General features: G+C 41.5%; 1 protein-coding gene and 1 long non-coding RNA gene across 4 annotated transcripts in view; one reads left to right on the top strand and one right to left on the bottom strand.

Moving 5' to 3' along the window:
- Positions 1–12,602, bottom strand: part of LOC107183926 — a 25,121-nt gene extending 12,519 nt beyond the window's left edge. Inside the window, exons 1-2 of the long non-coding RNA XR_001514755.1 lie at positions 12,463–12,602; positions 337–470 (exon numbers count right to left, since the gene is read on the bottom strand). This is a non-coding gene — a long non-coding RNA (uncharacterized LOC107183926). The remainder of the gene's footprint in view (positions 1–336; positions 471–12,462) is intronic.
- MKLN1 (muskelin 1) overlaps positions 1–13,696 on the top strand; it is a 346,320-nt gene that overhangs the window by 117,452 nt on the left and 215,172 nt on the right. The gene's annotated exons all lie outside the window — the stretch shown is intronic.

Here is a 13,696-nt window from a genome sequence, read left to right as displayed (position 1 = left end):
TTACCTATGCCACCATCTTGGTTTTTCCCTCTCATTTATTATTTTAATTCTCACCCAAGGATATGTTCTATTGATTTTTATTTTTCGAAAGAGAGAGAGAGAGAGAGGGGGGGGGGGAGAAAAAATAAAGAAAAACTGATGTGAGAAAGAAACATCAATTGGTTGCCTACTGTACCTGCCCCGATTGGGGATGGAACTGGCAACCGAGGCATGTGCCCTGACCAGGAATCAAACCCTCAACTTATTGGTGAATGGGATGATGCTCCAACTAACTGAACCACTGGCCAGGACTGGCTTTTTGATATGCACATGACTATGACCACCAAGTCTTCTTACCCCTGGGAAGTGTGGCCTTCCAGAGAGCATCACTTCAAGGAAGCTCATGTTTCTATTTCAGAACTCCAATCACAAGTTTGTGTTGTTGTACAGAGAGGTGATTTGTCCAGGGTTCCCCTCTCCTTTCCAAAATTCTAGTACATACAGAAAAAGAAACAGAATATTATAATGATCATCCAATATCTATCACCTAGATCAAACAATTGCAAAAATTTGCCATATATTCTTTTTCTTTTTCTATTTTTTGCTGCAGTAATTTAAAGCAAATTATATATATATATTTCACCTGTAAATACTTCAAAATTCATCCATAAATAATTAACACATCTTTGTTAGGTAAACACAATTATGTTGTCACATTTAACAAGATTCACATAATTTTTCTATATATTCATATATTCCCTATTGTAAAATTTACTTATTTTTTTTAGAAAGAGAGAGAGGAAGAGAGGAGAGAAATATTTACATGAGAGCGAAACATTGATGGGCTGCCTCCTGCACGCCCCCTACGGGGGATAGAACCCACAAAGTGTCCAATTCAGGGGCACTAAACATCTTTACAATGTTATAGAACCACCACCACTATTTCCAGAACATTTTAATTATCCCAAATAAACCCTATGCCCTTTAAGAATAACTCCCCAGTTACCCCAATCAATCTTTTAAAGATGGTTAATTCAATAAGCTCCACATATTTCATTTGGTGGTTGTATTTCTTAAGATTTCTAATCTGGAACTGCCTCCTTTCGCCACACTCACATACATTTTATTTTCATGACGTTGACTTGTTGACAATTCTGGCCAATTGTTCTGTAGAATGTCCCACCTTCTGGATTTGTCTGATTGTTTTTTCATGGTGTTGTTAAACATGTTCTTGTCTTCTGTATTTCTTTTTTTGTATTATTGCTTAAAATATTACAAAGAGTAGTACATATGTCTCTTTTCCCCCCCCTTGACCTTCCCCTGGCCTCCCCTAACCCCCAATGTCTTGTGTCCATTGGTTATGCTTATATGCATGTATACAAGTCCTTTGGTTGATCGTTTCCCCTTACCCCATCCTCCCCTGCATTCTCTCTGAGGTTTGATGTTCCCTACCGCTGCCTGCTCCCCAGCCCCGCCCCACACTGCTGCTGTGGGAGGCACCTGGTGGGATAATTGTGGGGCGGTGCTGGCCCGCTCACCGGCCAGCCCCATTCCCCTATCGCCCCTCCGCTGAAACAGGTCGCCTCCCTCTGTAGGGTGACTGGCAGGTTGATCAGGTGGCCCCTGTTGGCACATGCCTTGGCTGGCCTGGGGGCTTGTGGGCTGGGGACAGCTCCTGAGTTGAGCATCTGCCCCTGATGGTCAATGTGCATCATAGCGACCGGTCATTCCACCGGTCGTTCTGCAGTTCAGTCAATTTGCATATTAGAGTTTTATTATATAGGATACACAAGTCTTCAAATTTATTGCTAAGGGTGGTCAATCAAGGCAGAAATTTTGGGAATATGAAGTGCAGCAGAGACTACTTTTTCTCTGGGCACAAAAGAAAATACTCTGAAATTCATTTTTAGCCAAAATTTAACCACGGATAAGTAGATCTCTTTGCTAACACTTACTAAAGACAGTGAAATCACTTTGGGAATTCAGATACGAAGAACTTTTATGGCATTTTACAATAATTCCCTATCCACCTTCAACTCCCCCACCCCTGCAAAAAAAAAAAAAACACAAAAAAAACAACAACAATACTTTAGACTCTAGAATAAAATATTTAGGAAGGGAATTTTCTTTTTTTTAAAATATATTTTATTGATTTTTTACAGAGAGGAAGGGAGAGACATAGTCAGAAACATCGATGAGAGAGAAACATCGACCAGCCGCCTCCTGTACACCTCCTACTGGGGATGTGCCCGCAACCAAGGTACATGCCCTTGACCGGAATCAAACCTGGGACCCTTCGGTCCGCAGGCCAACGCTCTATCCACTGAGCCAAACCGGTTACGGCAAGGGCATTTTCTTTGAATGCAGAATAGACAGACCTTTAGTTGTTTAAATTTTAGAGTGAGGAAAAATATGGATCTGCTCTCTTTCTTTACCTTTTGTCTTTTAGCTACTATAAACTAAAGAACTGATCCATTGAAAATATAAGCAAGTAGGTTAATAGATCTCATTATTTGAACTAAGAATTTGGGTTTCTAAGGAAAATTAGTTATTTTTAATCTCCATGTAAACACTTTAATTTTACAGCAATTTAAATATCTAAGTCAGTTAAGCTCTGCTCAAGGTTGCCCAGTATTTCTGGATACCCAGAGGGATTTGGGGTTATTATGGTTTTGAGTGTGTTTGTTTGTTTGTTTTTATTATTTTGTTTTTCAGCTAACACAAAGATAGGGAGTTGTGAATTTTCTGCATAGCAGTACAGAATTTGACCATAGGATACTGGGCTAACAATTTCCATTTTACTACTGGAATTAGTAATATTCTTTTTCTTAATTTATTCTGTAATTTTTAAAGATTCTGGCTTCAAAGTTACCAGTTGGGTAGGGGAGGTTGTGCAGGTCCCTTTGATAAATAACTTCTGCAACGAAAGTACTACCAGAAGGCCTAGCAACACTTCCCCATCACCTTCCATTGGGGTTTACTTCATTTGGTGAAGACCCCACCAGTAGATTACAAAACCAATCAGTGGAAGGGGTCAGCCATCCTTTCCCTTTTCTTTTTTAATCAAATCACAACAAAGCTGGCTTGGCTTCTCTGAGAGCCTCCCAAATCATCAAATGTTTGTCTCTCACTCTGACCAGTCTGTCTTTTCTCTTCTCTTCATTGTCACTTATCCTAGGCTGTCATTCTTCAATGACTCCTCTTATTCCCATCAAATGTTGTACTCCCTAAGGATTCCCCTCCTCACATCAGTCCATGGTACATCACTGAATACTCAATAGAATCGAAGGAGTGGAAGAATGAACACAGTGGAGGAATCTGTGCCTAAACCTGCATTCTGAACTCCCTCTGCCCAACTTTCATTTGTTTTGAACTGCCAGCTCTAGTTTCCTGTATGGATTCTCTAGGCTCTTGGTGTTCTATAAGGATAACCTATGGCAGATCGAGCCAAAACTGACTCTCTGAAATCCCCCAAGGGGTCCCGGATTGCAAGAGGGTGCAGGCCAGGCTAAGGGACCCCATCGGTGCATGATTGGGGTCAGGGAGAGAGGCGGGAGGTTGGCCAGCTGGGAAGGAACCGTGGGAAGGCTCCAGGGCATGTCCAGCCTGTCTCACTCAGTCCTGATTGGCCAGACCCCAGCAGCAAGCTAACCTACTGGTTGGAGCATCTGCCCCCTGGTGGTCAGTGCACATGATAGTGAGTGGTTGAGCTGCCTTAGCATATCATTAGCATATTAAGCTTTGATTAGTTGCACAGCTGACCGGACGACCGGGCACTTAGCATATTAGGCTTTTATTATATAGGATAATGGAATTACTTGAACCATGTCCAGTACTTTAAGAAAGCCTAAAAGACTGTATATGTAGTCACAACAAACTGGACCAGGTTGACTAAATAATGGAAAACTTCTTTCATTTTTGGAGGAGTGGGCAACTGGAAGATGGGAATATTAAGCCACACTAACTCCCTGCAAAGGCTGTATGTTCCTACTAAGAAGGAGTTCTCATTGGCCTTGTATTTTCTATATGGTAGAGAAAGTATATTGGAAAGAATATGGGTGAAGAGGTGAGGCCAATCAGAATTTAGTTTCTAGCAATAAGACTTAGACTATTTATTTAACATCTTCAAACCTCAGTTTACTCATCTGTAAAATGGGACTAATAATTTCCATTTTTTTAGACTACTTGAGAGTTTTTAGACAATGTATGTAAAGCACTCATTAATATAATACCTAATAAATATTTAATACTAGAGGCCCAATGTACAAAATTCGTGTACTGGTAGGGTTCCTAGCAGCTACTGGCTGCCAGCTAGGTACTCCCTCCCTTCCCCCGGCTGCCTGCTGCCACCTGCCACCACTGCCACTGGCCAGGGCCTCCCTCACTTCCCCCAGCCGGCCCGCTCCTTGGTCGGACTCCTGGAAGAACTCCGTCTGGCCCACGGGCCATAGTTTGCCCATGGCTGGACTAGAGGGACAGTGCAAGAAAAATCGTGCACTTGAGAGGGGAAGGCAGGCAGTGCAAGAAAAATCGTGCACTTGAGAGGGGAGGGCAGGCCTCAGCCTAGCCTGCACCCTCTCGCAGTCCAGGAGCCTTTGGGGGATGTCCTACTGCCAGCTTAGGCCCACTCCCCACCAGCAGTCGGACATCCTAGTGCTGCCGGGGAGGCGGGAGAGGCTCCCTCCACCGACACTGCACTTGCCAGCCATGACCCTGGCTTCTGGCTGAGCGGCACTCCCCCTGTGGGAGCACACTGACCACCAGGGGGCAGCTCCTGCATTGAGCGTCTGCCCCTTGATGGTCAGTGCATGTCATAGCAACCAGTCGTTCTGCCATTGGGTCAATTTGCATATTAGCCTTTTATTATATAGGATATTTTCTTTAGAAATGTGATTTATTTAGTAACACATTACTAAATATAATGACTTTTAGATTGAAATCTTTCAAAGAATAAAGCTCTTGGGGAAAAGAATGAATCTGATTATTGAGAGAAGAGATTGAGAAGCAATAACATAACAGCTCTACATAGCAATGCCAGTATCCCCTTAAGAACTCCTGCCAAGTCCTGAGGGCTCTGACTAGGGATTGTATAAGGAGGTTGCACATCCTTTGTATTGATGAATTAATCCTAACTTGAGGGGGACAGTCAGTTCACTAATCAGATTGTAACAACATACCCTTAACAACCACCTGCTCTTGTGCTGTATTTTGACATAGCTCTGGTGATGAGCTTCAAGAAGTAACAGGTCTGCTCCTAGCTGCCTGTTTATAGAAGCTTGGGATTTTAAGTGGGACATAAAAGGAATGGAGTGCCATGGGAAAGGGGATAGAAGATGAAGTTTGTGGAAGAGATGAAGAAAGTTAAAGGATCATCATGGCTTAGTTTGCACCCCTTGAAAATGGGGCAACAGAATTTATTTCTTTAAGAGATAAGTGCTGTCCCAAATCCATTTCTTCCATCTCAGCCCCATGGGGATTCTACTAAAAAATGAAACTTTCTCCTAAATTTCTTACCTCTTCCTCCCCGTAGGCCCTAACTGTTTCCCAGTTCATCCCTTTCTATAGGCACTTCCAAGATAGGGAGATCAACTGCCCCCTTTCCAATAATGGGCTCAGGTTTACAACTAGTAAGAGCCAGAAGCAAGCTAGGACTTTTGAGAGCGCCTGTCCCAGGTCACTGCTAAATTTCATTTGGTGGAGATGACTTGTGGAATCCAATTTTTAAGTTTGTTTTTTTCTGTTGGACAGGCCAAATGAACTTGGAATATTCTGTTTTGGGTTGAATTTATCCCTTGTTATTTTAATGGCTGTAGCAAGTTGTTTTTAAAATGTTTCCAATCAGCACATCTTTATTTACTGTCCTCAACACCCGGAGGCTACTTGAAGAAGGATTTAATTTTCAAAGTCCAGTAAGTAAACAAAAGTTTTCCAATAACATCTTCAGGCAAGCACTGAAAGACCTCATTTTTGCCACAGAACTTGCTTGGCTCACCCATAATAATTCATTAGTACTGTGCTCAACAAACCTTGTACAATCATTTAAAAACTATACCTCCAAACACAAAGTTACTTACTAATTTATTTTTCTTCTTCTTAATCACCATGTTTAACAAAAAACAAAAGCAAAAGCAAGACATGTTTTAAATGTGGTATTATCTGACTAGACCCTAAATATATTAAATCAAATAGGCCGTGTGGGGGATACATATGATATGTAGTTGAGAGATGGTTATTCACTGTTCTCCTGAGAGAATGAAAATGTCCAGAAGGCACTGATTAGATAAGCAGAGGCCAGCAGGCATGGCTTCGGCTATGTAGGAATTTCTACAGCTTTAAAATGAACTCCAGAATCCCATTAAATGCAATACCCACCGATATTGGGTATGTTCTCTGTTACCTTCTTTTATCTCAGTTCTTTGAGAGTCCAGAAATTTAAGGGCTGTATTAATCAAAATAGGCTAATTGTTATAACAAGTGGCTTTAAAATCTTAATGATTTGACCCAACAAAATGTATTCTTTTTGTCCATTCTCTTGTCACAGTCCAAAATGGATTGGTTGGGTTAGAAGTGCGTGGAATGTGGTGGTCAGTCTCCTATTCAGTAATTCAGGGACCTAGGCTCCTTCCAATTTATACTCTATGTTCCTCTAGGTCTGAATCCTCTCCACCCAGCCAATGGGTAGAGAGAGATTATACTCTGCACTGCACAGGAGGTTTTTTATGGGCCAGACCTGGAATTGGCACCCATCACTTCCATCCACATTCTAGTGGCCAAAACTCAGTCACATGGCTCTGCCTAACTTCAATGAAGAGAGCTAGGAAGTATAGTCCAGCTGTGTGCCCAACTCACAGGAAAGACAGAGAGCTCTTTGAGGCAGACCATTCGTTCTTCTGTTCTTGTATATTATCAAAGGTGTGCAAAAAACTGTACTGTCCTATTTACAGGTCACTTAATGCCTAGCCCTGCCACTAATGTCTTGGTCAGCTCCTGGCAAAAGCCCATCTATCAACATCAACATCAACCTCATTACCACCTCAAATGAGTCCACACTGCAAATTTACTCCATTACATTTAGGACTTTCCAGAGGTTCAAGATAACCTGGACCGAGGCCTGTGAAGAGGTTCCGTTTAGAAGTTGCCTGACAAAGTCATATGTAATATCTAAACCAAATTTTGTCACATGGGAGCTATGAGAACAATAAAGGTGTTACAAACATTTAAAGAACTGTCTCAATACCTCTTCAAGAACTATGAAAACATACTTTTGTCTTTTCTCAATCACTGTATTTTTCACAGTTGTCATGCTTCTGTAATTGCCTGCACTCTTGCTTCCTGCTTCTTTCATTAACCAATTTACAAAGGCTATCTGATAGTGCAACCATTTTAGAGACATCCATTTGTCCTCATTTACTCATCGGCTACTATCCCCGTTGAGATTTTAGCTTCCTCCAATAATGTTTGTTCATCCTCTTACATAAAGGGGATGATGCCATGGGCTATGCAAGGTAATGATGTTAAAGTCCTCATGTGCACTCTGGGCTGTCTTTCTAGTTGTGGTAGGTTCTTACTGCCCGGTCCACACTTTCCTGTATAAGCCAAGCTAAGCATTAATTATATGGCTCATGCAATTAAGGATGCAGTCTTCATTCATGTATTTATTCATTTCTTTATCTATTCATTCCTTCTAAAATATTTATTGAGTATCAACTATGTGCTAGACAGTATGCTAGATGCTAGAATCAGAGCAAAGAACAATACATATAAGGTCCCTGCCTTGTGGAGTTTATGAAAGAGACATATTCTAAATAAGTGATAATGCAAAATATTAATTGCAATTGTAGCATTTACATGGGAAGCTTATTTTCTTTTTAGCATTTTAGATGACTTCAAATCACCAAGAGTTCTGTTTTGTGTTTTTACACTGAGCTCTTTGTTCCTCTGTAAAAACCAGCTTCTTTTATTTAAGGTAATCATTCATTCTTTGATTTAATGATAATATTCATTAATTCATTAAATATCATTATAAAACTACTATTTACTGGGCATAATGCTAAGGTTTCCAAATACAAAAACAAAAAGACAAGATTCTTGCCTCAAGGGTCATAGTTCAGTTAGGTAGACTGGCATGCAAACCACCAGTATCTTATATAATAAAAGCCAAATATGCAAATTGACCGAACAGCAGAATGATTGGTAGAATGACCGGTCGCTATGATGTGCACTGACCATCAGGGAGCAGACGCTCAATGTAGGAGCTGTTCCCAGCCCGCAGGCCCCAGGCCAGCCAAGGTGGGTGCCAGTGGGGGCCCCCTGATCGCCCTGCCAGTCACCCTGCAGAGGGAGGCAACTGGTGGCAGCAGTGGGGGGCAGGGCAGGCACCAGGCCAGCTAAGGCGAGTGTCAGTGGGAGCCCCTCAATTGCCCTGCCAGTCACCCCAAAAATCGGCCCTGTTCACCAGCCAGGCCTAGGAACCCTACCTATGCACTAATTTCGTGCACCAGTATTTCAGTATTTCAGTATTTCGTGCCTCTAGTATTATGATAATAGTCCTAATGGAGAAATGTAAAATGTGTAGTGAGGGATAGGAAAGGAGGACCTAAATCTGCCTACGTAAATCAGGGAAAACTTCGCAAAGGAGGTAGCACTTAAATGTGAAGGGTGAATAAGCCTTTGCTAAGTAGAGAAGTCAAGGAAGAGCATGTGATGGCTGGTTGATCATCAAAGACTTGTGCTTTCTCATTCCATAGTATGAAAATGTTCTAAGAAGTGGCCCTACTAATTTCCAGTTCCATATACAAGTGACAAGTGACAAGTTCTAATTAATGGGACATGAGCAGAAGTGATTGCATCATTTCTGGGCTGGGTTAAGAAGTAGGTGTGCCTTTTCTTCCTTCTTTTTCCCAGCTGTTAGCTCTGGAAGTAAAACACTGAAGTTTGGAGGATGGCAAAGCTGCAAAATAGAAGGATTCTGGATGGAAGGCTGCTTCTCACACTGAACTGTTATATGACTAAGAAATAACTTTCTATTGTGTTAATCTACATAGCTTCTTTGTTACAGCAGCAAGCTCTAGTTTAGTTAATACAAGGCAGTCCAAGCAAAGTGAACAGTAGTTCAAAGGCTTCCTGGTGTGTCTAGCACAGAGTGCATACTCATAAATATTTGATATTGCAGTAAGAGTATTATAGGAAAATACAAATAGTCCAGTATTGCCAGAGTATAAAATACATGATTGGTGAGTATAAAGGGAGGGTGGCTGGATAAGCACGGTGGATCACAAAGAACCTTGAATGCCATGTTGAAGAATTTAGGTTTGATTTGTGGAAGGAGGGAAGCCAATGAAGACTGCTGAAAAGGTTGAGGCATGGCCCCTGGAATAACAGGATCCCTGAGAAACAACGCTCAGGAGCTCGCTTTAATTTTCTTTAAATGTAAAATGGTAATTCAAAGTCGAAAGATAGGATTTTAGAATCAGAACACATCATAGTCTGGTCAAACCTCATTTAAGAAATGAGGAAAGTGAGGCCCAGAGAAGCTAAGTTCCTATGCCAAGGTCACCCAGCTAAAATCTGGCAGAGATGGGGATAGAAGACTAGTCTCTTGTTTATGAGCCCTATAGCATTGCTCTTTCCACTGCACCGCAGTGCTTCGGAGCCGTGGAGACCAGCTGGTGTGCCTGTGCTTTCAGTTCTCTAATGAAGACGTTGGGGATTTGGAGGCAGGGTATTTTCCATGGAAGGCTGTCTTCTCTGTAATTCCTCATCTGGCTTGAACCACTACTTTGGAAAAGGTCCATTTCTCAGCATCAAATTTCCCTGGAGGGCCATTGGGAATGTGCTTAGTGACCTGTGGGGTGCCCTTGCACTTTCTGAGCATTTGTTGGGAAGATGAGAAGTAACTAGCCGTGGTTTGAGCTCCTGGAAATGCTGCCTGGTACCTTGGCAGCATGGTTGGCTCTCTCAGACACTGGTTCAGCCCTCCAGCTGATTGTCCTTCAGGGGTGAGATCAAAACATCTTCTTCAGCTTGTCTACTTAAAGGTTCAGCCCCTATAGCTGGCACTTTCTGATCATCATTTCACTACTTCTTGTTTTCATATATTGTTAAGCTGATTCATTATTCATTATAGTTATTATTTTACTCCAAGTGCTACCCAAAGCCGTATGGCACCCAATTTTTAAATGGGCAAAGGCCAGTCTCAGGGAAGCATGGCATGTGGTCTGATTTAAGAAGGACAGGATATTAATGAATTATTTTACGACCAGGAAGCCAGAGCACTAATTGGGAAGCAGGGGAGGTCATTTGTCTAAAAGCTTCCAAGAAATCTGGGGAAAATATAGTTCTGGATGTCTTTGGTCTACTCTAGAGTTATATAATCACCCATTCCTTGTCCTTCGGTTGTATCATCTTTGCCTGTCTTGCATGTTGCTCAATTGCTAGCTCAGTTGATTAGGATGAAGTATTAAATGCAGATGAGATTGCTACCTCAGTCCCTAAGGAGTGTCTTGGTGGCACACAAGGACAATGTCTGATGCAGTGTATAGTGCTTGGACATTGAAGTCAGAGTGACATCTGTCACTCACTCATTGTGAGACCTCTGGCAAGTTTCTAACCTCTCTGAGCACCAGTTTCCTCTTATGGGAAATGGGAAAATACTGTAAACTCCTGGGGGTTGTTGTGGAATTAAATAAATGAACATATCTAATGCTTCATGCTGGGCAAGTGGTTGGCTCTTAACAAACACCTTTCAGGCCCCTGAGAAGTTACCATAAGTAGCATTCTTTTCTCCAATCCAAATTTTAGGATTCAGATTGAGATGAGAAATGAGACAAAAAAGTGGGCAGATGGAGACCAAAATATTACCTTGATATCTTTTTTCTGTGAGTTAGAATGGGATACTAAATACTAAATGAGTTTCAGCTTTAGGCAGACTCATTCACCCAGTCACAAGTAACATTTGAGCATGACAGGCCTTCTTATTCTGGGGATGAGGGTTGGAGTAGGAAGGGGATCCTGCCCCAGAGAAGCAAAGCATCCTCACTGCAGGAGGCAGGTACCTAAGAGGCAGGAAGGAGGAACTAAACTGAACATGCTCTATGTAGGTTTCCCAATTCCCCAATCAAATTAAGCCCCTCCTCTTAGGAGGACAGACAAGAAGCTAAACAGAGGGACAGACCTCCACAGGGAAGGAAACCTCAGAAGCATTTCTCCCAGTATTTCCCTTCTCTTGCCCTCCTACTATCATCTTGTGCCTGTTACTTCTCAGCCGCTCCGCTTATGAGGGACAAGGTAACCATGTGCCACTGTGGGTAGCCTTGAGTACAAAATGGTTGGAAGAAAAGTGTGGGACAGGGACGGAGAGGTTGGGTTGAGTTGTTCCTAACTTCAGATCTAGGGGTTAGAGGTCTGAAAGGAGGATCAGTGTTCAGAGACCTGTTCTAGACAGGAAGACTCTGCAGGTGCATAATCAGAATTTCCAGGCATGGGGCAACATCCAATGGCTCAATCCCAAGAGGACAGGTGGGCAGCAGGGTTCTAGTAGCACTTGCATCTGACTTACGAGTCCCAGAACTTTGTCTTTTGGAGATGACTCTCAATACTAGTTATATATGCTCTGCCCGGTTTTTAAAAATATTTTTTAATTGATTTCAGAGAGGAAGGCAGAGGGAGAGATAGAAACATCAATGAGAGAGAATCATTGACCAGCTGCCTCCTGCACACCCCACACTGGGTTCAGCTGCAACCCGGGCATATGCCCTGACCAGGAATCAAACCATGACCTCTTGGTTCATAGGTCGACGCTCAACCATTGAGCCAAGACGGCTGGGCTTGCTCTGCCCAGTTTTTAATCTTTAAAATATAAGCATAGCCCTAGCCGGTTTGGCTCAGTGGATAGAGCGTCGGCCTGCAAACTTAAAGGTCCTGGGTTCGATTGCGGTCAAGGGCACATGCCTGGGTTGTGGGCTTGATCCCTAGTGAGGGACTTGCAGGAGGCAGCCCATCCATGATTCTCTCTCATCGTGGACGTTTCTATCTCCCTCTCTCCCTCTTCTTTCTTCTTTAAAATCAATAAAAATATATTTTAAAAAATTAAAATAAAATAAAATATAAGCATATTTTGTGATTATAAAAATAATACATGCTCACTTTGGAAAATTCAGAAATATAGAGAAGTATAAAGAAAAAAAACAAACTAACACATAGTTTCACTGTAGAGAAAAAGTGTTAACTTTGACTATATTTCTATTCAGTCTTTCTTCTATGCATAGCACCACACAGATAAAATGAGTCTACCTATACATATTAAATTTTCATGCTGACTTTTTATTTAATATTAGAGTGTTAGAATCATTTCCCCATATTATTAAAAGTTCTCAGTAATTAAACATCATTTTAAATGACATTTTCCCAGGTGTCAAGCACATTTGGATCAATCTCTACCAATTTATGAAAATCTCAAAGGCCTGGAGAGATCCAAGTATTTACCTTCTTTTGGGTTGATGAAGAGGGCATTCTCAAAGGCCAGGGCTCTCTGGGGCCTGTGCATGATAATTACTGCACAGTACTTGATCTTCTGGAGAGTTCTCACATTTCTAACAATTGATGATGTAAGTGACCAAAAGATGCTACCCTGCAAAATGCAATAATTCAAAACATAGGCCTTTCTTATACACGGTGTCATTGTTACATGTTCAAAAGAACCACTGTGTTAGTTTGCTACAGCTGCCATAACAGAATACCACAGCTTGGTGGCTGCGGGCTTGCCCATATTTTAACTGGGTTTGCTTTTCACTATTGAGTTGTAATAGATTTTTATATATTCTGAATATAAGTTGCTTGTCAAAAATACTTTCAGCAAAGATTTTCTCTCATTCTGTGGGTTGTCTCTTACTTTTTTGATGGTGTTCTGTGAGCACAAAAGTTTTTAATTTTGAAGTCCAATTCATCTATTATTTTCTTTTGTTGCCTCTGCTTTTGGTGACATATCTAAGAAACCACTGACAAGTTTAGGTCATAAAGATTTACTCCTGCCGAAACTGGTTTGGCTCAGTGGATAGAGCGTCAGCCTGCGGACTGAAAGGTCCCAGGTTCGATTCCGGTCAAGGGCATGTACCTGGGTTGCGGGCACATCCCCAGTGGGAGATGTGCAGGAGGCAGCTGATCGATGTTTCTCTCTCATCGATGTTTCTAGCTCTCTATCTCTCTCCCTTCCTCTCTGTAAAAAATCAATAAAATATATTTTTAAAAAAAAAGATTTACTCCTGTGTTTTCTCCTAGGAGTTTTATAGTTTTAATTCTTACATTTAGGTCTATGATCTATTTTGAATTAATTTATTTGTGTGGTGTGAGGTATAGCCCAACATATTCTTTTGCATGTGGATATCCAGTTGTTCCAGCATCATTTATTGAAAAAATTTATTATTTCACTATTGACTTGTCTTGGCACCTTTGTCAAAAAAAAACGATTGACCTTAAATGTGAGGGTTTATTTGTGAACACTCAATTCTATTCCATTGATCTCTATGTGTATACTTATGCCAATGCCTTCATAATTGTAGTTTTGTTGTAGGTTTAGAAATCAGGAAATGTGGATCTTCCAGCTTTGTTTTTCCTCTTCAAGAGTGTTTTGGCTATGCTGGGTTACATTTCCATATGAATTAGAGATCAGCTTGCCAATTTCTGAAACACACACACACACCTGGGATCTGGATATGGACTG

This window comes from Myotis davidii, unplaced genomic scaffold (assembly GCF_000327345.1).
Source record: "Myotis davidii unplaced genomic scaffold, ASM32734v1 scaffold1290, whole genome shotgun sequence".
Taxonomy (NCBI): domain Eukaryota; kingdom Metazoa; phylum Chordata; class Mammalia; order Chiroptera; family Vespertilionidae; genus Myotis; species Myotis davidii.
The sequence above is the reverse complement of the archived record's forward strand: the minus strand, read 5'-3'. Positions and strand labels throughout refer to the sequence as shown.